Consider the following 26,403-nt stretch of genomic DNA (forward strand, 5'->3'; position numbering starts at 1 on the left):
AGACTGACTCTCTCTTGTCACACACACACACTCGCACATTCACTCTCTCTCTCTCACACAGTCACTCTCACATACACTCTCTTAAACATATACACTCCGAGGAAAACCTTGCTAGCGCCCGTTTCATTTGTGTCAGAAACGTTCTTTTTTACTAGTATAAACATAATATTCACGCATGTAAATGGGGGCAGAACACAAACAAAACATAAAATGTGTCCTATAACTTGTTAGAATTCAACACAAAACTGTTCTTCTCTCTCACCAGGGTGTTTGGCATGCAGTTTAAACCAGAGTATAGACCAGTGATGGCGAACCTATGACACGCGTGCCAGAGAGGGCACGCAGAGCTCTCTCTGTTGGCACACGCGCCATCACTGGTCCGTCCATGCGCCATTGCTGGTCCGTCCGCCCTCCCTCCCACCGAGCACCAGGCTGCCCGCCCGCCCGCCCTCCCTCCCACCGAGCACCAGGGCCCCCCTCCCTCCGAAATTTAAAAGGCATACCTGGTCGGGGTTAAGGTGGCGTTGGCAGCGGCAGCGAAAAGTGTGTTGTTTGCTCGGCACGCCTTCGGCCTTCCCATCTGTCTCTCAAGCTCTGGTGGGCGGGACCAGAGCTTGAGAGACAGAAGGGAAGGCCGCAGGCGCGCCGAGCAAACAACACACTTTTCGCTGCCGCTGCCGCCTTAACCCCGACCAGGTATGCCTTTTAAATTTCGGAGGAGGGGGGGCCCTGGTGCTCGGAGGGAGGAAGGGAGGCCTGATGCTGGATGGGAGGGAGGGAGGGATGCCTGATGCTGGGTGCTAGGGATGCCGGGAGGGAGGCCTGATGCTGGATGCTGGGTGGGAGGTCTGATGCTTGGTGCTGGGTGGGAGGGAGGGAGGCCTGGTGCTGGGAGGGCAGGGGGGAGAGGAGGGTGGCTGGACATGGGTGGCTGGAGGGGAGAGGTGGGTTGCTGGAAATGGATAGAGGGCAAGAAATGAAGAAGAAAGGAGGAAAGTAAAGAAATAAATGGAAAGGAAGCCCTGGAAATGGAGTTAAGAGAACAGATAGAGAGCAGCAGAACCAGACAACAAAGGTAGAAAAAAATCATTTTATTTTCATTTTAGTGTTTGGAATATGTCCATTTTGAGAATTTACATCTGCTGTCTTATTTTGCACTGGGTATACTGGAGCTGTAACAGCTTACAGAAATGATTTATAATGAAAAAAATCATGTTATTTTCTTCTCCTATACTAGTATAATAGTTTCAATGATGTCTGTTTATATGCGCCATGGCTGGTGTAAGGGATGTGGCTATCATAGGGGTGGAGTCATGTGGTGACCCCGCCCATAATGAGTACCGGCACCTGCAATAAATAATTAGATTTTGGGTTGCTGTTTGGGCACTCGGTCTCTGAAAGGTTCGCCATCACTGGTATAGACCATCACTATGAGAAGACTCTGAACTCTTGAACCAAAATCATCTTTAATGCAGTAGTCAAACAAAGAAAAATATAAATTAGAGATTAGATGTGCTGCACAAGAATTTTTGCCTTGCAAACTAGGAGTCTGTTATTAACCAGCTCTCCATTCATGAGAGCTGGAAAGAATTCAGCACTGTGCTGATAGTAATGCTGGTTATACTTTTACACTGCTGAAATCTTGATGGAGTTACAAAAGCTTGTAGGGCTCATGTAATAGACACAAATTAGCAGTTAGATCACAGGAGAAGCATGCTGCAGACTAGCCCTACAGATCGATGGAGAGGGAAAAAGGGGGCTACTAACCCAGCATGTTTAGAGAACAAGGCAAGACAATAGAAAGAGTTTTCTAAGAAACCGGGATCTGCCACAGAAAACTACAGGAGTACAAGGATTTGTAGTCTTATCCATTGTAAAGATACAGGCATTGTAATCTGTTAAAGACTGCTTAGCATATTAACATAAACAACAAACGGCCTGCCTCCATGCAAATGGGGGTAGACACTCTCCATCTGGTATTGGTAGATACCACTATTTAACTTACCAAACTATCAACATTATAAGCATGCAAAGTCCATTAATAAAGTTGGATCTTGAAGGTTGACATCTCCTTTGCTTGTCTTGAGTTCTCTTTGGTGACTTCTATCTTACAGTCTCACAGGAGCTGAAACGAGAGACAGAAAATATAAACAACATAAAGGAGAAATAAAGTCTGAGTTTCTGGAGTAGACAATGGGTCCAATCAAGTCTCTTCGTGGTGTATGCCAGTAAGGGCTCTGCTGAACATGTTTGCTGTCTTCCATGGAATTCTGGTGTCGAAGATTCCAGGTAGTGTCAAGTTGTCACTGATGATCTGCAGTTCTGCATCTCTGATGGCACTTTGATGATAGACGTCTGATCTTTCATCAGCTGGTTGATGAATTGAAAACACAGTGTTGATGGTAATAATGGTCATCTCTGAACGGATCTCTGTGTCATACACTCAAAGGAGTTCTCCATAGCTGGGGATGTGTGGTCAGGTTTTAAAAGGAAATCTGGTCCTGATAACCACATGGTTTCCATGTCTACTGGCACTGCTCTGGTGGCACAGTCTGCTGGTTTTGGTTAGTTGCAGTGGCGTAGCCACAGGTGGGCCGTGGCCCACCCACTTAGGGCTCAGGCCCATCCAATAGTAGCACATGGTAATGAAAATACTGCTCTCCACAATACTGGCACCTTCGCATGCTCAGTTTTCAGCGCATGCCTGCTGCAGACTACCAACGTGGAGACTGGAGAGAAGCATTTTCCCACCAGCTGAGATATTTTTTTGATGTGGGGGTTGGGGAGAGAACATTTGGTGCCCACCCACTTCTTGCTTCGGCCTACCCAAAATCTGCTGTGTGACTACGCCCCTGGTTAGTTGGCACTGTTCTGATCATGTTGACTTCTGTACATGCTCAACTCTGTTGCTGATGTAAAATCTCCTGATTTGGTTGTAGATGTAGCCCAGGATGACTTTACTATCAATGTAAAAATTGACTTTGTTTGAATGTCCTTTTCACTTAGTATCATTTCTGCTGTCTCAACAGCCAGCACACTCCACACAATTCTAAGCATGGAAAGGTATGATTGGGTTGTGGGGTTAACTTGGCTTTACCAAAGCTGAATCCCACATAAGATAGCCCAACTGTAGCATTTAAGTAGGCTGCTGAAGCTATGGCTTGTTCAGAATTGACTGAGAAGATGCAGATCTCTTTGTGAGAGGCAGTGTACTGTGTAAGTGCGGCTGAGCAACAGCACAGGTTCTCAGCCTTTTGACCAAGATCAGGTGACTCATGAGGAGGAATGCTGGCTTTGGCCTAACCCATAGTAAGCATTTTCTTGTCATTAAGGTGTAAGGTATTCAATTCTGGTCACCACATCTCAAAAAATATATAGTGGAATTAAAAAAGGTGCAGAGAAGGGCGACGAAAACGATAAAGGGGATGGGACGACTTCTCTATGAGGAAAGGCTAAAGCGGCTAGGGCTCTTCAGCTTGGAGAAAAGGCGGCTGAGGGGAGATATGATAGAGGTCTACAAAATAATGAGTGGAGTTGAATGGGTAGATGTGAAGTGTCTGTTCACGCTTTCCAAAAATACTAGGACTAGGAGGCATGCGATGAAGCTACAATGTAGTAAATTTAAAACAAATCGGAGAAAACTTTTCTTCACTCAACGTGTAATTAAACTCTGGAATTTGTTGCCAGAGAATGTGGTAAAGGCGGTTAGCTTAGCAGAGTTTTAAAAAGGTTTGGACGGCTTCCTAAAGGAAAAGTCCATAGACCGTTATTAAATGGATTGTGGAAAATCCACTATTTCTGGGATAAGTAGTATAAAATGTTTTGTACTTTTTTGGGATCTTGCCAGGTATTTGTGACCTGGATTGACCACTGTTGGAAACAGGATGCTGGGCTCGATGGACCTTCTCAGTATGGCAATACTTATGTACTTACGTACTAGGTGTTGGCGGTGACATTGTTGTCGCAGGTGCTTTGGGGTCTTCTTTCAGGGAGGTGCCCAGAAGATGGCAGCCTTATGAATGCACCGGAATGCAGTGGGTTTTGAAGCCAGAGGACACTTTACAATGGAATGGTTGCAGTTTAGTCGCCTGATTTTGAAGAAAGAATTGGGATTTGGTCTGAGTGTCACGATGGTGACTGTTTCCTTGTCTGTGCTCACTTCGCCTTCTGGTGGCCAGAACCAGTGGCTGCTATGAACTGTCACCCGTTCCAGATTTCAGCCCAGTCCAGTCTGGATCTTCGGGGCTGCCAGACTTGCTTTTCTTGTTTGTGCCTGAGCAGCACCAGTAGCTGCCTTGTGATTCCTGCAGTTGAACTTTAGTTGCTAATGGGCTTTATTAACCACCTGGAAACGTCTGTGTTTGCCTTTGCACTGTCTAAGGTCCCTAGTTTGTGGGTGCTTTGTTGTACTTCTGCCTAGTCTGGTTTCTTGTTTGAGGTTCTTGTCCGGTTCTAGTAGTCTGTGTGTAGTTTAGCTTAGGTTTGTTGCTTATTTCTTAGTCTTGTTTCTGGTCTGTATTCCTGGTCTAGTTTTTGTTTGTCTGTCTCTCTCTCTTAGTGGCTGCGTGGCAGCTTTCAGTCCTGACTCTTTTCTGTCTGTGTTCTTACTTAGTGGCTGCTCTGCAGCTTTCAGTCCTGACTCTTGTCTGTCAGTATTTGTACCCTGTTTCAGTGGCTGCTTGGCAGCTTTCAATTCCTGTCCTGGTCTGAGTGTCACGATGGTGACTGTTTCCTTGTCTGTGCTCACTTCGCCTTCTGGTGGCCAGAACCAGTGGCTGCTATGAACTGTCACCTGTTCCAGATTTCAGCCCAGTCCGGTCTGGATCTTCGGGGCTGCCAGACTTGCTTTTCTTGTTTGTGCCTGAGCAGCACCAGTAGCTGCCTTGTGATTCCTGCAGTTGAACTTCAGTTGCTAATGGGCTTTATTAACCACCTGGAAACGTCTGTGTTTGCCTTTGCATCATCTAAGGTCCCTGGTTTGTGGGTGCTTTGTTGCACTTCTGCCTAGTCTGGTTTCTTGTTTGAGGTTCTTGTCCAGTTCTAGTAGTCTGTGTGTAGTTTAGCTTAGGTTTGTTGCTTATTTCTTAGTCTTGTTTCTGGTCTGTATTCCTGGTCTAGTTTCTGTTTGTCTGTGTCTCTCTCTTAGTGGCTGCGTGGCAGCTTTCAGTCCTGACTCTTTTCTGTCTGTGTTCTTACTTAGCGGCTGCTCTGCAGCTTTCAGTCCTGACTCTTGTCTGTCAGTATTTGTACCCTGTTTCAGTGGCTGCTTGGCAGCTTTTAATTCCTGTCCTGGTCTGTCTGTGAGTCCTAGCCCAGTTTCCTGCCTTTCTGCCCATGTATATTCTTTTCCCCTGTGACCCTTAGTCCCTGTTCAGCCTAGTTGGTATCCAGTTCCTGCCCTGTCCAGTAAGTCCTGCCGGCCGCCTGCCCCCAGGGGCTCAACTCCTGGGGAAGGGCAGTCAAGTTCAGGTGAAGTCTAGCTGTTTCTGTCAGAGTTCTACCTTGTCTCTGGTGTGGGGTGGTTTTGCCTGCCACTGCCGCTCCTCAGCAGTGGCCCAAGGGCTCACGAACCTAGTTTCTGCCTTGAAAACCTGACACCAAGAGAGCTAGATTTTGTTCGCTTTTCCTGGTGGCAAGAAATTAAAAGTGGCTTTTACTACTTTTCAAGATTTGGAGCAGTTTGTTACCAACATGGAAGATAAGATAGTACTGCGCTTCGTAATTTTGTTTTTACTCCCCTCACTCAACCTGAGAGGCATGTAGTGACTGTCCCTATGTACAGTGAACTTGTGAGGTATGAGGATGTCTTTACATGGTTGAAGCAGTACTACGAAGTTAGTCATGGCTGTGAAGTTTGTGATCAATACGATGTGAAGAGTGGAGCTATGAAATTTCAAGTCATATTGCGGTATGATTCTGCTGCAAAGGACTGGGTCCATGTCCCAAGCCATATACAGATTGGGGCATGTCAGGGAAGCGTCTTCTATGTGGGCCAGCCAAAAAATTGTAGAAGATATGGAGGTGATGGACATTTTGCTAGAGATTGTGATCAAGAGTATTGTAGCAGTTGTGGCAGTGTACATAAGTAATGCCACACTGGGAAAAGACCAAGGGTCCATCGAGCCCAGCATCCTGTCCATGACAGTGGCCAATCCAGGCCAAGGGCACCTGGCAAGCTTCCCAAACGTACAGACATTCTATACATGTTATTCCTGGAATTGTGTATTTTTCCCAAGTTCATTTAGTAGTGGTTTATGGACTTGTCCTTTAGGAAACTGTCTAACCCCTTTTTAAACTCTGCCAAGCTAACCGCCTTCACCATGTTCTCCGGCAACAAATTCCAGAGTTTAATTATGCATTGGGTGAAGAAGGATTTTCTCCGATTTGTTTTAAATTTACTACACTGTAGTTTCATCATATGCCCCCTAGTCCTAGTATTTTTGGAAAGCGTGAACAGACACTTCACATCCACCTGTTCCACTCCACTCATTATTTTACACTAGGAAAAAAGGCCCGTTTCTGACAGAAATGAAATGGGCGCTAGCAAGGTTTTCCTCAGAGTATGTGTGTTTTACAGAGTGTGTGTGAGCGTGAGTGTGTGATACAGAAAGAGTGAATGTGTGAGTGTGTGTGACAGAGAGAGTGAGACTGTGTGTGAGAGTGTGTGTGTGTGTGTGTGAGAATGAGAGTGTGTGCCAGGGGCCCCCTCCCACCCAGTTTCAGGGTCCGCCTGCGCTCCCTCCCTCCCAGTTTCAGGGTCCGGACCCCCTCCAAGTTCCAGGGTCCGCTTTCCCTCCCTCCCTCCCACCCGCTCAGTTCTAGGGTCTTCTCCCCCTCCCTCCCATTTTCTGGGTCTCTCCCCCTCCCTCCCAGTTTCAGGGTCACCCCCCATCCCTCCTTCCATCCCAGTTTCTGGGTGCACCTGGCACCCTCCAAGTTCCAGGATCCGGCCGCCCACCCTTCAAGTTGCAGGGGCCGCCCACCCTCGTACCCAGTTCCAGGATCGTTGCCCCCCTCTCTCCCTCCCTCCCAGTTCCAGGGTAGTTGCCCCCTTTCTTTCCGTCCTCTCCCCTCCCCTCCAGCCACCCACCTGCAACGTTCTGAAACTGACCGTGGCTTCAAGTGAAGGGTTCGTAATTTTCGTCAGGTTTGTCGCTCTTTAACCATCTCTGTCGGCCCCGCCCTCGTGCCTCTGATAGGTCCGCTGCCTTCGATGTCGAAATGTGATGACGTCGAGGGCGGCGGACCTATCAGAGGTGCGAGGGTGGGGCCGAGCGAGATGGTGACAGAGCGACGAACCTAACGATCCTTACGAACCCTTACTTGAAGCCACGGAGTCAGCTTCAGAACATTGACGGTGCCTTTTATTATAGTAGATACCTCTATCATGTCTCCCCTCAGCCGTCTCTTCTCCAAGCTGAAAAGCCCTAACCTCCTTAGTCTTTCTTCATAGGGAAGTCGTCCCATCCTCGCTATCATTTTAGTCGTCCTTCGCTGCACCTTTTCCAATTCTACTATATCTTTCTTGTAATGCGGCGACCAGAATTGAACACAATACTCAAGATGCGGTCTCACCATGGAGCAATACAACGGCATTATAACATCCTCACACCTGTTTTCCATACCTTTCCTAATAATACCCAACATTCTATTTGCTTTCCTAGCCGCAGCAGCACACTGAGCAGAAGGTTTCAGTGTATTGTCGACGACTACACCCAAATCCCTTTCTTGGTCCGTAACTCCTAACGTGGAACCTTGCATGACGTAGCTATAATTCAGGTTCTTTTTCCCACATGCATCACCCTGCGCTTGCTCACATTAAACGTCAACTGCTATTTAGCCACCCAGTCTTCCAGTCTTGTAAGGTCCTTCTCTAAATTTTCACAATCCTGTCGCATACTGCCTTTACCTGTGTCATCTCCAAGTTGTGCAATCTTTGTGGTGAAAATGGACATGTTTTTAAATAACATAGTAACATAGTAGATGATGGCAGAAAAAGACCTGCATGGTCCATCCAGTCTGCCCAACAAGATAAACTCATATGTGCTACTTTTTGTGTATACCTTACCTTGATTTGTATCTGTCATTTTCAGGGCACAGATCGTATAAGTCTGTCCTTATTCCTATGCCAATCGGAGTAAAGGGGGACCCAGTCAGAGGCCTTCTAGGGATTTTGATGTGAGGCAGAGGAGTGCACATGTAGCTGCCGAAAAGGCCAAGGAGAGATCTGAGGTAACTGTGGAGTGACTTGAGACAGCAACAGAGACTCCCAAGATAGTCAAAAAGGCGAGCAGGGCTACTGCTTCTCTGGTGTCTGAGGTTGAGCCGGCTGTCCTCATAACACTGGAGGAGGCTGGCCAGGTTATTCTATCAGTTGAAGATGGAGTACAGCAGAAGGCATGTGATAGTATCTTGCCTGAGTATCCTCAGGGTGAGGTTGCTCCAGAGGATAGGCAGTCCATGGACATCTGAGGGAGAAGTGCTTCAAGGGGATATTGTTGATCCCTTCCAAGAGCTGTTGGACGTGTCCACCGAGTGGAGCATGGGGAGCACTGATGGGGAAGAGACCTCGGAGGATTCTGGTGAACGTTCGATGGGTGTTGCAGAGTGCCATAAGAGGAAAGAGGAGGAGCTTGATTCTCAGGATAGTGACATTGGGGCCAGGGGAGGGGCTTATTTGGAGCCTGAGCTGGTGGTCCAATTTCAGGATGCTACTGGGATGAAGAAGGAAGGAAGAGAGAGAGTTAAAAAGAAGAAATGATAACAGCTGCAGAGTGGTCTGGGCTTGTGGTGCAGCCTTTTCTCTTCTTGTTTCTAATGTTTCTTTTGTGCTCCATTAATGTTTGGAGTATAAAAGATAAGGGGAAGTGTGGAGCTGTAATGCTATATTTGAAAAGTGTTGGTTGTGACATTTTCTTTTTGCAGGAATGTGGAATCCTGGACGCTGTTCAGCACCAGGAGATGGAAAACAGATGGGATGTTAGGTGGTCGGTGTGGTCTGGGGAAAACAGTAATAAACGATCAGGGGTGGGGATTTGGGGGGGGGGGGGGAATACAGACTTTCAAGTGAATCCTGTCTTTGAGTGTGTGAAAGGGAGGGTTATGTGTGTGGATGGGTCCTGGAGGGAGAGGGATATTAGGCTAATTAATGTGTATGCTCCAACAGAGCTAAGAGAGCGGAGTCCAGGTGTTTGAGAGATTGGAACCTTTATTGCTAACACACAGGGTGGTGGTGTTAGCAGGGGATTTTAATGCAGTATTGGCCAAAGAGGATAGGTTATTGGAAGCTATCGGGACGGGGGGGGGGGGGGGGGCTGGATGGGAGTTCTCATATCCTGAGGGATTTAACGGTGGATGCAGGTCTACTTGATGTTTTTAAGTGTCTTCACCCCACTGCTCCTGGGTTCATTTGGTTTAGTGAGGGGAAGAGGGTTGGTTCTAGAATTGATTATGTGTTTGTGCCGATAGCTGACAACTATCAGTTGCCCTTGAGAAAGCTGAGCTATTACCTGTGTTTTTTTTCAGATCATCAGTTAACGAAAGCTTAAATCTCCCAGGGACAGTAACCATTGGGAAGGGGTGGTGGAAATTAAATGTTAGTTTATTGAATGATGACACTGTTAAGGCAGAGTATGTGAGGAAGTTTCATGATTGGAGCTCTTTAAAAGATTTATTTCCTTCCCTGGGTGAATGGTGGGAGAATCAAGATTAGAACAAGGGACTTTTTTGTGTGGAAGGGAAGGGCTAAGGCAAGGAGGGATAAGAGAGTGGCTGAAACGTTGGGGGCCACTCTGCAGAATTTATATGTTTTGGCAGGGTTTGGCTTTGAGGTACAGCGGGATATAATTTAGGTCAAACATAAGTTAAGTGAATGGTACCGGAAGAGGATGCAGTCTGTCATGTTTTGGGCCCGAGCACAGAGCGCTATTCAAGGTTCTTTTTCCACAAAGTGAGGGCACAGACGTCCATCTTGACTAGTATGGTGGATGAGAATGACATTGAACAGAGGGATACAGAAAGATCAAGGAAATAGTGTTGCAGTAATACACAGAGTTGTATGCCTCCCGATCGTGTGATTAGGACATCACCTTGGAATATTTTAATCACTTGCAAGGGGAGGTGTCGAAAGAGGAAAATATGGCCTTGGGGAGGGAATTGGAGGAGGAGGAGGTGGAAAGAGCAGCTAAATCCATGAGAGTGGGGAAGGTCCCAGGGGAGGATGGCTTACTCATTGAGTTCTACAGGGAGTTTTGGCCTCTTCTTCAGGTGGATTTTTTGGCCATGTTGAGAGTTTGGACAAAGGAGCATTGCCGGCCTCACTAAGAAAAGGGGTTGATTGTGTTGATTAAAAAGAAAGGTGACAGGTGCCAGGTTAAAAATTGGTATCCAATTACTCTTTTGCTAAGGCACTATTTTTCTGTTTCCAAGAAGTGATAGGGAAGGTGGTTGGTCCAGTTCAGACCTGTGGCATCCCAGGATGCAGATGACCAAGCTTTGGTGAGGGATGTAACTTTATACTATGAGGAGTGGAACCAGCCGGTGTGTGTGGTTTCCTTGGATCAAGAGAAAGCATACGATAGGGTGAACAGGACATTTTTGTGGGCTGTTATGGGAAAGATGGGATTGGGATTTAGATTTATTGGATGGGTGAGGGCCCCGTTCAATTATAGTGTTAGTAAGGTATTGGTGAATGGCTTTTTGACTGCAGAATTTAGCATATAATCAGGAGTGAGGCAGGGCTGTCCTATCTCTCCTCTTCTTTACGTGCTGGCAATTGAACCCTTTGCTAGAGCAATTAGGAATGAGGCCCATATAGCGGGGGCATAGAAGTACGCTTGGTTCTCTATATGGATGATGTGACGATTTTTTGTAGGGATAATGATTCTATGAAGTGAATGGGCTGGCATTGTGTGAGGTTCGCTGCAAATTCCTCTTCAAAGATTAACTTAGTAAGAGTGAGTGTTTGTATCTCAATTGGATAGGCTGTGAGATAGATTGGGGGTTAAGGACAGTTCTGGAGGAGATTATGATTTTGGGTCTCTATTTTGGGAAAATATATGACCAGTCGCAACTGACAACAGATGTTGGGGAAGATGTAGAGTACAATACTTCAGTGGAAAACACGGAGTTTGACTTTGTCAGGGTGTGTCCAAATTGTTAAAAATGAGCTATTGCCATTGATGTTGCATGTTGCCCCTTTGTTTCCTATTGGTACCTTTGTGCTGAGGACTTTGAAAAGTATGTTCTGTTTTATTTGGGGCGGGAAGATGGATCGGCTCAAGCAGGAGGTCATGCGCTACCCAATTGAGTGTGGTGGAAAGAAGGTGCCTGATTTGGAAGTGAAGTTATTAAGTGCGTCTTTGTGTGTGTTTCTTAAGGCAGTGGTGGAGGGGCATAGAGAGTTGTGGTTATGGTCTTATTTTGCCCAGTTGTATTTGCAATTGTTTGTATGTAAGGGCTGGGGTTTGGGGATCCAGCATACTGTTCCTCACGCTGAATCTTGTCCATATGTTTACAAAGTGGTAAAAGATTGTGTTAATAAATTTGCATTACGGGGTATGGTGTTGGATGACCTCTCAGCAAGGAGGATAGAGAAAGCCCTTTTGACAGGCAAAACAGGAATGTCCCCTGTTGGGAAATTGAGCACAGAAGGATGCAAAGCAGTGTGGAAGATGGTTAATGCCAAATATCTCTTGAATGATCAGAAAGATCTTGCTTGGGGAGCAGTTCATGGTTGTATTCCTACCAGAAGTTTCTTGCATCAAGAGAAGGCTGGCACCTACCGCTGCTTGTGCCTGGGAGGGCTGTGTTGGGGAAGAGTCACCTGCTCATGTCTTCTGGCGCTGCAGGGTGGCACAGGCTGTTTGGTAGCGATATGTTGTTTAGATACAAGCTATAAATCCTGATGTCCGGTTGGTAGAAGAGGGAGTCATGCATAGACAGCTGGCCTTAAAGACTTCATGTGCACGCCTGTGGATTGGCATTAACAGTTTGAAAGATGCCCTGAGGAGAGCTCCATGTTTGCGGCTGTGGAGGTCAAACACATTGGATACAGACTTGATTTGTCAGCTTGGAAAGAAGCTCATGCTGACATATGAGATAAAGGAAGGAGGACAATCCTCCTTGCCTGATGCATTTTCAGCTAGGCACTGGAACTTATTATCTCTACATTCCAGAGGTTAATTGTGGAGTATTCTCCAAAGTGGCTCTTGGATTCCCCCTTGCTGAATAGGTTCACCAGGGGAGGCTTGGGTATATTTACTATTTTAATTTAATTGGTTGTATTTGCTCAAAGTATCTTGTTGATTGCGTGGATCTAGCTCTTGAACATGTAAAAGGGTTAGTGCTGATGGAATCGCTTTGTTGTTGACATCATTTTGCATTTCGTATTTGCTCAGATTGAAAATGATTATGTTCTAACTTTCTGAATAAACATTTTGAAAAAGTAAAGTATCTGTTCTTATCAGTTTAATATCTGATACGTCCCTTATCTGGGGACCTTATATTAAATGGATTTTTGGGACAGGGAGACGGAACCGGAGCTTGCTTCGTCCGCTCCGTGCATCGACCTGGTATTGCAGTACTTCTAGGCACGGTGCGCTTCCGTATACGGAAGATCAGAAAAGTTTGCCTGTGAGGGCCACGCAAAATATTGTGGCTACGCCCCTGAGCCACAGAAGAGTACTGTAACACTAGGGGGCGCTGTGCTTATGACAACACAAAAGCCACCAGACACAATATGCGGTATATCGCTTTTATTGGTGATACATATGTGAACACATACACCAAGATACTTACAGCACCCGCAATTCAGTCAGCATCTGGGAAGACCACCAGGGAAGCACTAGCTCTTCCTCAGAGATTGCAGGGACCATCACTGAACCAGGCGTCCCTTACGTTCAGGCAGGCTTCTAAAGCAAGTCCGGTGCTCTCGCCTCTTTTATAGTGTGAAACAGAGGTGCCTTTCCCAGACTTGCACAAGCTGGCATCCCTTAAACAACCAGCCTGTTTCCCATAACAGAGAATAACTCCCCCAGACTTGCACAGGTTGAAGGTGCCTTTCCCAGATGTGCTGGCATCCCTTAAACAGCCACCATAACAGAGAATAACTCCCCCAGACCTGCACAGGTTGAAGGTGCCTTTCCCAGAGGTGCTGGCATCCCTTAAACAACCACCATAACAGAGAATAACTCCCCCAGACCTGCACAGGTTGAAGGTGCCTTTCCCAAAGGTGCTGGCATCCCTTAAACAACTAGCCTGTTTCCCATAACAGAGAATATCAACACATAATTACAGCCAAAACATTCCACTCATTCCATCCCCAGCTGACCTTCAATCCCATGTATTACATTCCACCCCTTGATATTCTCTGCTTATGAGGAGACAGAAGTATACATAGTATTATGGACCACCGTAGGTCGTTTCCAAATTTTACAAGTCAAAATACAATTCCAAATCACTAGCAGGATGCTAACTAATAGTACTACAAGTAAAGGATGAGTGATCCATTTTAGGAAAGCATCTGCACTAGGAGAATGTCCCAATAATGGATCCCACCAATTATGATGTAATTTACTTCGAATATTTTCCGCCACTATACGAACAGTGTGATTGTCAAATTGAGCATCTACTTGCATGACTCTTAAGGTGTGATTCACACCTTGAATATACTCATTAATAAGAGAGGATATATGCAACATGTGGGTCAACTTACTATAATTTACAGCTAAAATTGGCTCCGTAAAGAAGGTATAATTGTACTGTATGAAAGCGGAATTAAATAAATCCGGATATAATACATACTTTTGTCCTTTCCACCAAAATACTGATATACTAGTAAAACAGGAACTGACTCCTGACAGATCGGTCAGGAAGGTATTATTTGACAAAGTTGTGAAATTAGCAGTGGAAATACATAATGTCCGCGGACTAATTTCTACAAAGAACTCATAGTTGGCAGGGAAAACAGTAAATGTGCATTCCCCAAAACGTGGGGATAAGCAATGTTCAAATTGTGGTGGCTGGAAAGGACAAATCATGCGATTTCCCTGCTCATTACACATATCCAATTTATATGTCTCATTATATACAGTTATATACTCCCCATTCATATGCGGGGCCCAAAAGGTTACGATACCAGAAACATTCACTAATACTGGAGATATATAATACTTACATACTATATGAGTATGGAAAATCTTATATGAAGATAAAACCCCTGTACAGAATCGATCAGTACAGACTGTACTCTCTGAATGTGGGAACAACCACTCATCAACCGGAATATATCCAGCGAAAAGGGTCTGCAACTGGGTATGCATCCCCAATTGTAGAGCCATCTGGACTCTATCCCGCTGATGCAAAGCGTACAACGTCTGTAATGAACACCAAGTATAATTCAATGCTTTTGTCAAAGTAATGTCAGTATAATTTTCAAACTTAAAAGTTTGGGCTAATAAATTATTAATGTCTGCTATCGCAGGCACCATTAATTGTCCTGTTCCTGGAATGGCAGGTAACCAATTGGCTAAAATATTCAGTTCAGTATGCAAGTCCTTACCTAGATAGTGTAGTTTACTAAACAGAGTATCTGTATCTACAGTATTCAGAATTCCCAGTCCAGTTCCCGCACCCCCCAAAATAGTATCATACCATGCTCGCCGTATCCTAGTACAGCGAGGCAAGTGTGGAAATGTAACATTGTAAGTTAATACTGTCTTTCTATACTGCATAGACATATTTTTGCATGTAGTGGGAATGCGTGACAGTGGAGCAGGATTAGTCATATTACTAACAGCAAGCAACACATGCAAGAAGTCCATCCAGGGTGTAAAACGGTTTGCAATTGGTGTAGCATTAGTGAAAATCCATTCAGCAGTTTGATTCAAAGTAATATTTACTATAGAGCTGTTACAAGTTTGGAGGAACTGCATTTTGCGTGTCCGATTCCATAGTCTCCATATCTGGTCCCGGAATCCCATAGGCTGGATGCACATAACCCAGGACGTAGCATTATGGATAGTCACATTCACAAAACTGGATGAAACGACTACAAAGCGCTGTTCAGTTTTATGAAACACAGCTTGGGAAGCAGTTACGTTCAATACCGGACATGCAGTATGACATGTATAATTATCTTGCTGTAAGGTTGAGTTATTTTTGTTGCTCCACCAATAGTGGACACGCGAGGTCACTCCCAGCACCCGCTCGCCGGGAGTACGGGCATCGAGTTCCCAACCCAAACAGAGAAACAGTATGCCCTGAAAGAAAAAGAAATAGAGAAACACATATAAATCCTATTCCCTTAAATAACAATGATCAGCAGGAACATTCGTCCAACTCTGTTGTCCTGGCTGAACTACTGTAACAGTATTGTCCTCCCCTCGGGCTATAATTTCAGCAGGTTGAGGAGGACCTGGGTGTGCAGGGTCTTGATGCCATACCCGACCACCCACACCCCTCCCAGTAGATCCAAACCCTTGTGTACCTCGCTCAGTGACTCCCACAAAATCAGAAATTTGAGTAAAAGAGGAGGAATTGACAGGAATTATCAACAATTGTGCTATCCTATCCCCAGCCTGCACCATTACATCCTCCTCAGTGTGATTCATCAGAAGGACTATGACCTCCCCCTGATAATCTCTGTCAATGACACCTCCCACAGGAAGTAAGCCACGAAGAGCCCAACTGGAACGGGCCACAATCTGAGCATAATGGCCAGCTGGGAGAGATAAAGCAAACCCGGCTGGAAATTTTGTCACCACTCGGGACGCACAAAGAGTGTCAAAGAGGGCTACAAGATCAAAACCAGCAGCGTCAATCGTATGACGGAGCGGTATAACAGCTTTCGGATGTAAGAGCTTAACTCCCAGGGTGACATGTGTACTGGGCAAGACTTGAAGATGGGGAGTCAACATACGCATCAATGGTGTTTCACTCTCCCCTATTGGACGATTATTGAGGATAGTAACTGCTGGGTACAAATATTTGCGCCATTGCGCAAGAGTGTGAGTAGGAGTTAATTTCCGGATCTGTGTTTTCAACAGACCGTTCATACGTTCCACAAGACCAGCAGCTTGTGGATAATAGGGAATATGGAAAACCCATTCAATGTTAAATTGGGCGCAAAAGGCAGTAACAGAATGATTTTTGAAATGAGAGCCATTATCACTTTGAATTTGCAGTGGAACGCCATAATGTCTACATATGGATTCCAAAAGAACAATAGTCTGCTGAGCTGTAGCTCTACGACAAGGGTGGACTAGCAAAAATCCTGAATAAGTATCCACGGCAACACAGACATATTGACATCCCTGCGAAATTGGTAAAGGGCCAATATAATCTAGTTGCCAAATTTGACCAGGTAACTTACCTCGAGCAAGTGTACCTTTGACTGGGTGTGGTATAGGGCGTTTAGTCAAATGTTGACAAACAGGACAGTGAGCAATAACATTTTTAATGGTAGAAAGAGACAATGCTAACCCACGCTGCCGCGCCCAGTGATAGGTGGCTTGCTCTCCGAGATGTCCACATTTTTGATGTGCCCAGCTTGCAATACCGGTCTCTTCTTCACCCTGATGAATAGTAGAATCATCTGTTCCAGAGATGACATTCGTGTGAATAGTAGCTAAGGAATCTGCTGTCTGATTAAAAATATGATCAGAGGTTATAGGGGAAACATGTGCATCAACATGATAGACATAGGCAGAAGTAGATTGCAAAAATTCACTAATTTCTTGCCATAACTGTGATCCCCAAACCAGTTTAGTATGAATATACCAATCATTCTGTTTCCATGTAGGTAACCAGGTTGTTAATCCATTTGCCACAGCCCATGAATCAGTATATATGTATGCCTCTGGCGCATTTTGTTTAAGTACCAGATAGACTGCATATAATTCAGCATATTGACTATTCCCATCTGGGCCCGTGCTCTGCAATATCTGTTGTGTATGAGGATTGTACGCCACACTTTTCCATGCCCGCTTACCATCAGTATACTTGGCTGTACCATCAGTAAACCAGGCATACTGACGTTGGTCAATAGTTAATTGGTCGTAAGGTACTCCCCATTTAGCAACATGATGGGTGGCACTACCACTACCACCCCCAGACACTAATACTTCCTCCCCCTCACCTACGGGAATCTGAGCAATTTGTTCATGTAATTGCGAGACCCCATTGGGACCACTTTTAGTCTGCCTATTTTGGATGTACCACTTCCACTTTATAATAGATGCCTCCTGTGCATGGCCAATTTTATGAGTATGTGGTTCACTATTAATCCAAGTTAAAATTGGAATTTCTGGTCTCAAAATTACTTCATGCCCCAAAGTTAGTTGTTCACTTTCCACAAGAGCCCAATAACAAGCCAACAATTGTTTCTCAAAGGGTATATATCGTTGAGCTGCATCGGGTAATCTACGTGTCCAAAATCCTAACGGACAACGTTTCCCATCTTGTTTCTGCCACATGCTCCAATTGGCATACTCTGCATGCACTGATACTTGTAATTCAATTGGATCATTGGCACGTATTGGCCACAGACTGACACTTTGTTGTACTACTAACTTGGCTTGGTCAAAAGCCTGTTGCTCTGTAGCACCCCACTGAAATACACATTTCTTTCGTGTTACTCTGTATAATGGCTGTAACACCTGCCCCAAGTGTGGGATATGTTTACGCCAAAATCCAAACAACCCAATAAATTTCTGTGTTTGCTGTTTGGTAACCGTGTTACTCTGTATAATGGCTGTAACACCTGCCCCAAGTGTGGGATATGTTTACGCCAAAATCCAAACAACCCAATAAATTTCTGTGTTTGCTGTTTGGTAACCGGTACCGGAAATTCTGCTATTTTGTTTAGTGCTTTCTCAGTAATTTCCTGGTGTCCCTTATTCCAATTAATTCCCAGAAACTTCACTGTCTGGGCGGGTCCCTGGATTTTTGCTGGGTTAATTTCCCAACCCTTATTCTTCATGTGTTGTACTAGTTGTTCTAGCCCAGAGGCCACTAACTCCTCTGTATCCCCTTGGATTAGTATGTCATCAATATAGTGGGTTAACTCTAGCCCTGGTGGCAATGATAGTGCATCTAGATGTTGCGCTACCACCCTATGACAAATTGTAGGACTATGCAACCATCCCTGTGGCAACCGTGTAAAAGTGTACTGCCTTCCCTGCCACGTAAATGCAAATTGCTCCCAAAATTCCTCTTTTAAGGCTATTGTAAAGAAGGCATTTGCTAAATCTATCACTGCATACCATTTTCCTTTTCTATTTTGTATGTTCTCAATTAAAGTTACAATGTCGGGGACTGCAGCATGCAATGGGGGTGTAACCTTATTCAATTGACGGTAATCTACTGTCATCCGCCAGGATCCATCAGATTTCTTCACTGGCCATACTGGATTATTCCATTTGGTAGTAACTGGGACAATAACCCCTACCTCTTGTAATTCCTGTATTGTTCGCGTAATTTCTGCAATACCACCAGGAATCCGATATTGCTTTTGTGCAACTAATTGAGTGGCGGCTGGTATGGTGAGAGGCTCATCAACAATTTTTCCCACTAATACTGCGTGAATATTATAAGTGGAAATATACTTCAAACGCCGGGGAACTGCGGGAGACGTTCCAAATTGCCAACTTCCCCCTTCAATAGTAAGTTTTAAACCTCTCAGAATATCCATACCAATTATATATTCTGGCACTGGGGTAATCATTACAGCATACTTTTGGAGCTGTAAATCCCCAATTTGCATAGCCAATTGTGTTTCCACTGCAGGAATACTCTTCCCCCCTAGTCCTACAATATTACACTTTGGTCCTTTAAACTTAGAAGGGTTACCAGCTATAATCGTTGCTTCTGCTCCAGTATCTATCAAAGCTCGTACTTGTTGAAAATTTCCCGGACTCCATTGTATTACAACATCAATATAGGGACGTGGATCAATTTTTACATTGCATCCCCGTACTAGTCAATCCTCTCTAAACGGATTGGTTTCTGCTTTAGATGGGGGCAGAGTAGTAGTGGATGGAAATGTCATTCTCTGCAGGAGAGTACGGACCTCATGATACAAATCTGAATAGTCCGGACCCTCCACAGGTGGGGCTGAAGGAAGTTTTTCTTTTCCCACTGTCCGGGTTTTCCGAACCGGTTTCATCCCTCTATTATCCAATCCTAATTTTTTATATTGCTGCCATAACTCTCCAGTGGGAATTCCATCTATTTTCTCCCGAGCCACCCCCGCTTGTAGTAGAGCGGCAAACATATCCTTACGAGATACTCGTTCTACCTCTGAACCTTGCCCCTTCGGCCCTTCCCTAATTCTCTGCCCCTCATTATTTTTCCTATCTGTCAGCTTCAGACTCCAATCCCCCAAATCTCCTAATTGCTCGATTTTATCCATAATGCCCTCCAACGGGTTATCTGTTTCATTCATCAACAGAGTCAAAATAACTTGTTTATACATTGGAGGAGACCCTTTAATTACTTTGTTTCTAATTGCCGCTGACATAGGCACTTGGGTAAGTGTATCCATCTGTCCTGTGACAATACACACTTTCATTGCCTCTTCCTTTAATCGCTGGATACAATCTTTCAAAGTATACCAAGGCTTGTCATCCCCAGGCCAATCTGATTCTAAAGGGTACTTTCTACGACACCCTGTTCCCACTAACTCAATCAGAGTAGTAGCCTCTGACCCATTCCCATCAGGCATTGCTAAACTATGTTCCCGAAATGCACTTTGAATTATAGCATCTCGAGATAAAGGTATAAATTTCAAACAGTCCTCATTGTCCATCCGTATCCCCATTGCCCCAGTTAAATGCAGCCTTACACAACAAGCAATAAGGGATTCATTTGGACGTTGCTGGAATTGCTGCATGATATTGAGAATTTCTTGTTGCGTATAGTCTTCTGCTAAATCCATGCGCACTGGTGCTGCCCCACCCAACTGTGCTCGTCGCCGAATTATCGGCTTCATTTCCGGAGCAGCACTTTCCTCACCCCCTGACTCACTCTCGGGTGTGGAAGACCAGATATCCCCATCCCACGTCTCAGGATCCCATCCGTTAGGATTCTGTGTGGCAGTAGCCATCACCTTTGCAACCTTTACCTTACTCACACGCCCTCTCCTTTTCCGATACTTATACTGCGCTACTCGCACCGCCGCCCGCTCAGCAATTTGCTGGTACCCCGTACACTTATCCATCATCAATTTGCCCTGACACTGTGACATTACCAAGTCGCTTTTCAATGTCAGAATCTCAGCCTGTGATTCCAACAGCTTCTGTTGTAATAACAGATTCTGCTGGTGCATCAGGTGATATGCCGACAACAAAATCCACCCTCTCCGACCCACAGTTCTTAATTCTTTCCCTTTAACCACAGGGGCATTTTGTAAACATTTCAACACATCCTCACACATTCCCTCTCCTAAACATACCTCCCAATTCTCACTCAACCCCGTATCTGTCGCCCATTCTGCTGCCAATGCCTGATATGGGTATTTATCCCATCCAGGAATTGCAAACAGCTTCGGAAGCTGTGCCTGCACAGCCTCCTGATGAGATTTGCTCTTCTTCCCTTTCTTCAACATATTCACAAAACAATAAAACAATAAAACAAGTATATATTCACAAATGTAATCACCGTATCAACAATGCGATATCCTGCCGACTACGCCAAATTGTAACACTAGGGGGCGCTGTGCTTATGACAACACAAAAGCCACCAGACACAATATGCGGTATATCGCTTTTATTGGTGATACATATGTGAACACATACACCAAGATACTTACAGCACCCGCAATTCAGTCAGCATCTGGGAAGACCACCAGGGAAGCACTAGCTCTTCCTCAGAGATTGCAGGGACCATCACTGAACCAGGCGTCCCTTACGTTCAGGCAGGCTTCTAAAGCAAGTCCGGTGCTCTCGCCTCTTTTATAGTGTGAAACAGAGGTGCCTTTCCCAGACTTGCACAAGCTGGCATCCCTTAAACAACCAGCCTGTTTCCCATAACAGAGAATAACTCCCCCAGACTTGCACAGGTTGAAGGTGCCTTTCCCAGATGTGCTGGCATCCCTTAAACAGCCACCATAACAGAGAATAACTCCCCCAGACCTGCACAGGTTGAAGGTGCCTTTCCCAGAGGTGCTGGCATCCCTTAAACAACCACCATAACAGAGAATAACTCCCCCAGACCTGCACAGGTTGAAGGTGCCTTTCCCAAAGGTGCTGACATCCCTTAAACAACTAGCCTGTTTCCCATAACAGAGAATATCAACACATAATTACAGCCAAAACATTCCACTCATTCCATCCCCAGCTGACGTTCAATCCCATGTATTACAAGTACTCATGCAGATGAGGCCCAGCTGCAGGGTTTTTCTGTCTCTGTCTCGCACGCATCAGTCACCTTTAGGCTTTCTCGGAAAGGCGTTTCCTTTTTTAGCCATCGTGCTAAAAACGCGCCCAGCGGTGCCCGCTCGATGGAACCGTGATGTCGCCAGGCTGTGTGGACCCGAGTCTTTTCACCCTGAGCAGCCAAGAGGAGGGGCCAAAGCACAGCGGCTGAGCAACAAGCAGCGGCATCGCTTCTCGGCCTTTTGGCTAAGATCAAGTGTAGTATCTGTTCTTATCAGTTTAATATCTGATACGTCCCCTATCTGGGGACCTTATATTAAATGGATTTTTGGGACAGGGAGACGGAACCGGAGCTTGCTTCGTCCGCTCCGTGCATCGACCTGGTATTGCAGTACTTCTAGGCACGGTGCGCTTCCGTATACGGAAGATCTGAAAAGTAAAAGTTAGAGCTTGGTTCTCATTTGAGCGGTTCTTCTATTTTTTTTTGGATTTCAGCGAGGTCTTCTGTAGTCACTTTTGCTTTTAGAATGCACATGCAGCTGCTCCCTGGATACCTTTTTTTCTTTCCCACCCTCCAACTCTGTTCTTTTTTTCCTTCTCTTACCCTTGCAGGTCTTTTGCTCTCCCCCATCTGGAATTAAATTTTATTCCGCTCCCGACCTGCCGGGATTCGATCCCACGACCTGTGGTTTCGGTGGATTTTGCTGGATTCGTCTGTTAGCCCAGCAGGCAGATGTGAGCCTTTTCACAGAAAGCAGGCTTGTGTGGCGGGGAGGGGAAGAGGGAAAAAAAAAAGCTTGACTAGTATCCACCTCCCCGCCCTTTTCCCATCCCATAGGGGATTAAGTTTGCCTGTGAGGGCCACGCGAAATACTGTGGCTACGCCCCTGAGCCACAGAAGAGTACTCATGCAGATGAGGCCCAGCTGCAGGGTTTTTCTGTCTCTGTCTCGCACGCATCAGTCACCTTTAGGCTTTCTCGGAAAGGCGTTTCCTTTTTTAGCCATCGTGCTAAAAACGCGCCCAGCGGTGCCCGCTCGATGGAACCGTGATGTCGCCGGCTGTGTGGACCCGAGTCTTTTCACCCTGAGCAGCCAAGAGGAGGGGCCAAAGCACAGCGGCTGAGCAACAAGCAGCGGCATCGCTTCTCGGCCTTTTGGCTAAGATCAGGGGACCCTGATGGGGAGAAATGCTGGCTTCGGCCTAACCCGCAGTATCCCTGTTCTCGTCATTAAGGTGCGAGGTGTTGTTTGTTGACAGCGGTGTCACAAGCGCTTTGGTGTTTCCCTTCGGGGAGGTGCCCAGGAGATGGCGGCCTCATGGATGCGCCGGAATGCAGTTTGTTTTGAAGCAAGAGGAGATTTTACGATGGAGCGATTGCTGTTCAGTCGCCTGATTTTGCAGAAAGAGCTGGGATTTGGACCAAGAGACCTGGATTATTTGTTTGCTTTTCCTGGTGGAAAAAAATTTGAAGTAGTTTTCGCTACTTTTCAAGCTTTGGAGCAGTGTGTTGCCAAGATGGAAGATAAGAAAGAAAGTACCGCACTCCGTAATTTTGTTTTTACTCCCCTTACTCGACCTGAGAGGCGGGTAGTGACTGTTTTGATGTACAGTGAACTGGTGAAATATGAGGATGTTTTTACATGGTTGAAGCAGTATTGTGAAGTTGTCCATGGCAATGAAGTTCGTGATGAGGATGGAGTGAAGAGTGGAGCTATGAAATTTCATGTCAAGTTGAGATATGATGCTGCTGCAAAGGATTGGGTCCATGTGCCAAGCCGTATACAGATTGGGGCATGTCAGGGCAGCGTCTTCTACGTGGGCCAGCCAAAAAAATGTAGGAAATGTGGAGGTGATGGACATTTTGCTAGAGACTGTGATCAAGAGTACTGCAGCAATTGTGGCAGTGTTGGGCATACTGCCTTTATCTGTGTCATCTCCAAATCGTGTAATCTGTGTGGTGAACAGGGACATGTCTTCAAATCTTGCTCGTATTCCTATGCCAATCGGAGTAAAGGAGGACCCAGGTGTGGGCCTTCGCGAGACTTTGATGGGAGGCCAAGGAGTGCACATGTAGCTGCTGAAAAGGCTAAGGAGAGATCTGAGGTAGCTGTGGAGAGCCTGGCGGTAGCCATAGAGACCCCTCTGATAGTCAAACTGGCAAGAGGGGCTACGGCTCCTTTGGATTTTGAGGCTGAGCCGGCTGTCCTGACAACCCCGGAGGAGGCTGGCCAGGCTAGTCTAGTTGCTGAAGATGGAATACAACAGGAGGCATGTGCTAGTCCCGTGCCTGAGTCCCCTCAGGAGGAGAAGACTCCAGGGGATAGGCAGTCCATGGACATTTGTTTCGAGGGAGAGCTGTTTCGAGGGGATATTGTTGATCCGCTTCAAGAGCTACTGGATGTTTCTACTGTGTGGAGTATGGGGAGCACTGAGGGGGAAGAGACCTCGGAGGATCCTGCTGGATGTTCGATGGATGTTGCGGAGTGTCATAAAAGGAAAGAGGAGGAGCGGGACTCACAGGATAGTGACATTGGGGCCACAGGAGGGGCTTATTTGGAGCCTGAGTTGGTGGTCCAATTTCAGGGTGCTACTGGGATGGAAAAGGAAGGGAAAGAGAGAGTTAAGAAGAAGAAACGATGAGCGCTGTGGGGTGTCCTGGGCATTTGATGCAGTTTACTCTCTTTGGGCTCCTAATGTTTCTTTTATGCTCCATTAATGTTCGGAGTATAAGAGATAAGGGGAAGTGTGGGGCGGTAATGCTGTATTTGAAGAGTGTTGGATGTGACATTTTCTTTTTGCAGGAATGTGGGATTCCGGACGCTGTCTTGCACCAGGAGATGGAAAACAGATGGGATGTTGGGTGGTCGGTGTGGTCTGGGGATAACAGTAATAAATGTTCAGGAGTTGGGATTTTGGCAGGGAATGCAGACTTTCAAGTGGAGTGTGTTTGGAGTGTGTGAAAGGGAGGGTTGTGTGTGTGGATGGGACCTGGAGGGAGAGGGCGGTTAGGCTGATTAATGTGTATGCTCCAACTGAGCTGAGAGAGAGGGTTGAGGTGTTTGAGAGATTAGAACCATTATTGTTAACACATAGGGTGGTGGTGTTGGCAGGGGACTTTAATGCAGTATTGGCCAAAGAGGATAGGTTATCGGCAGTTAGCGGAGGGTTGGATGGGAGTTCTCATGCCCTGAGGGATCTAACGGTGGATGCAGGTCTGCTTGATGTGTTTAAGTGTCTGCAACCCGCTGCTCCTGGGTTCACTTGGTTTAGTGAAGGAAAGCGGGCTGGGTCTAGAATTGACTATGTGTTTGTGTCACCATCAGTTGCTCTTGAGAAAGCTGACCTATTACCTGTGTTTTTTTCAGATCATCAGGCCTGAAGGTCAGCTTAAATTTTCCAGGGACAGTGGCTATTGGAAAGGGGTGGTGGAAATTAAATATTAGTTTATTGAGTGATGCCAATGTTAAGGCAGAGTATGTGCGGAAGTTTCATGCTTGGAGTTCTTTAAAAGATTTATTTTCTTCCCTGGGGGAATGGTGGGAGAATCTTAAAATTCGAACAAGGGATTTTTTTTGTACAAAAGGGAAGGGCTAAGGCAAGGAGGGATAAGAGGGTGGTTGAAAAGTTGGAGGCCACTCTGCAGAATTTATATGTTTTGGCAGGGTTTGGCTTTGAGGTACAGCGGGATATAATTGAGGTTAAGCATAAGTTAAGAGACTGGTATCAGCAGAGGATGCAGTCTGTCATGTTTCGGGCCCGAGCGCAGTTTATTGAGGAACATGAGCGCTGCTCAAGGTTCTTTTTTCATAAGGTGAGGGCGCGGACATCCATTCTGACTAGCCTGCTGGATGAGAATGGTATTGAACAGAGGGATACAGAGAGGATTAAAGGGTTAGTTTTGCAGTATTATACAGCGTTGTATACCTCTCGGGCGTATGATCAGGACATCGCCTTGGACTATTTGAGGTGCTTAGACGGGGAGGTGTCGAAAGAGGAAAGTCAGGGCCTGGGGAGGGAGTTGGAGGGAGAGGAGGTTGAGAGAGCAGTGAAGTCTATGAAAGGGGGGAAGGTTCCAGGAGAGGATGGTTTACCCATTGAATTCTATAGGGAGTTTTGGTCTCTTCTTCAGGGGGATTTTTTGGCCATGTTGAGAGAGATTTTGGATAAAGGGGCATTGCCGGCTTCACTGAGAAAAGGGTTGATTGTGTTGATTAAAAAGAAAGGGGATAGGCGCCAGGTTGAGAACTGGCGTCCAATTACTCTCTTGAATACTGATTATAAAATCCTGGCTAAGACGTTGTTTTTCCGCTTGCAAGAGGTGATAGGGAAGGTGGTTGGTCCAGCTCAGACTTGTGGCATCCCAGGCCGTAGAATTGTGGATAATCAAGCTTTGGTGAGGGATGTACTTTTATACTGTGAGGAGCGGAACCAGCCGGTGTGTGTGGTTTCCTTGGATCAAGAGAAAGCCTATGATAGGGTGAACAGAGCATTTTTGTGGTCCGTTATGGGAAAGATGGGTTTGGGATTTAGATTTATTGGGTGGGTGAGGGCTTTGTTGCAGGATAGTGTTAGTAAGGTTTTGGTGAATGGGTTTCTGAGTGCAGAGTTTAGAGTGCAATCAGGGGTGAGGCAGGGATGTCCTATCTCCCCTCTTCTTTACGTACTGGCAATTGAACCATTTGCTAGCGCAATTAGGAAGGAGGCCCGTATTAGAGGCGTGCCTCTCCCAGGTAGTGGGGGTTTAGAAGCACGGTTGGCTCTTTACATGGATGATGTGACCATTTTTTGTAGGGATAATGACTCCATAAAGTGGATGGGCTGGCATTGTGCAAGGTTTGCTGCAGCTTCCTCTTCAAAGATTAACATTAGTAAGAGTGAGTGCTTGTATCTTAATTGGAGGGGTAGTGAGGTGGATTGGGGGTTAAGGAGAGTTCGGGAGGAGATTAAGATCCTGGGGTTGTTTTTTGGGAAAAATATGGCTAGTCGTAATTGGCAGAGGGTGTTTGAAAAGACACAGAGTAGAATAA

At 45.9% G+C, this 26,403-nt stretch overlaps 1 protein-coding gene, 2 non-coding genes and 1 pseudogene across 3 annotated transcripts in view; 2 read left to right on the forward strand and 2 right to left on the reverse strand.

Moving 5' to 3' along the window:
* LOC115463701 overlaps positions 1–26,403 on the reverse strand; it is a 750,344-nt pseudogene that overhangs the window by 263,242 nt on the left and 460,699 nt on the right.
* The window catches only part of LOC115463714 (zinc finger protein 398-like), a 338,371-nt gene that overhangs the window by 241,608 nt on the left and 70,360 nt on the right, over positions 1–26,403 (reverse strand). The gene's annotated exons all lie outside the window — the stretch shown is intronic.
* Positions 12,417–12,606, forward strand: LOC115463865. The gene has a single exon (XR_003941146.1). It is a non-coding gene; the product is annotated as a U2 spliceosomal RNA (small nuclear RNA).
* Positions 21,601–21,791, forward strand: LOC115463855. Its single transcript, XR_003941136.1, has one exon. It is a non-coding gene; the product is annotated as a U2 spliceosomal RNA (small nuclear RNA).

This window comes from Microcaecilia unicolor, chromosome 2 (assembly GCF_901765095.1).
Source record: "Microcaecilia unicolor chromosome 2, aMicUni1.1, whole genome shotgun sequence".
NCBI lineage: Eukaryota > Metazoa > Chordata > Amphibia > Gymnophiona > Siphonopidae > Microcaecilia > Microcaecilia unicolor.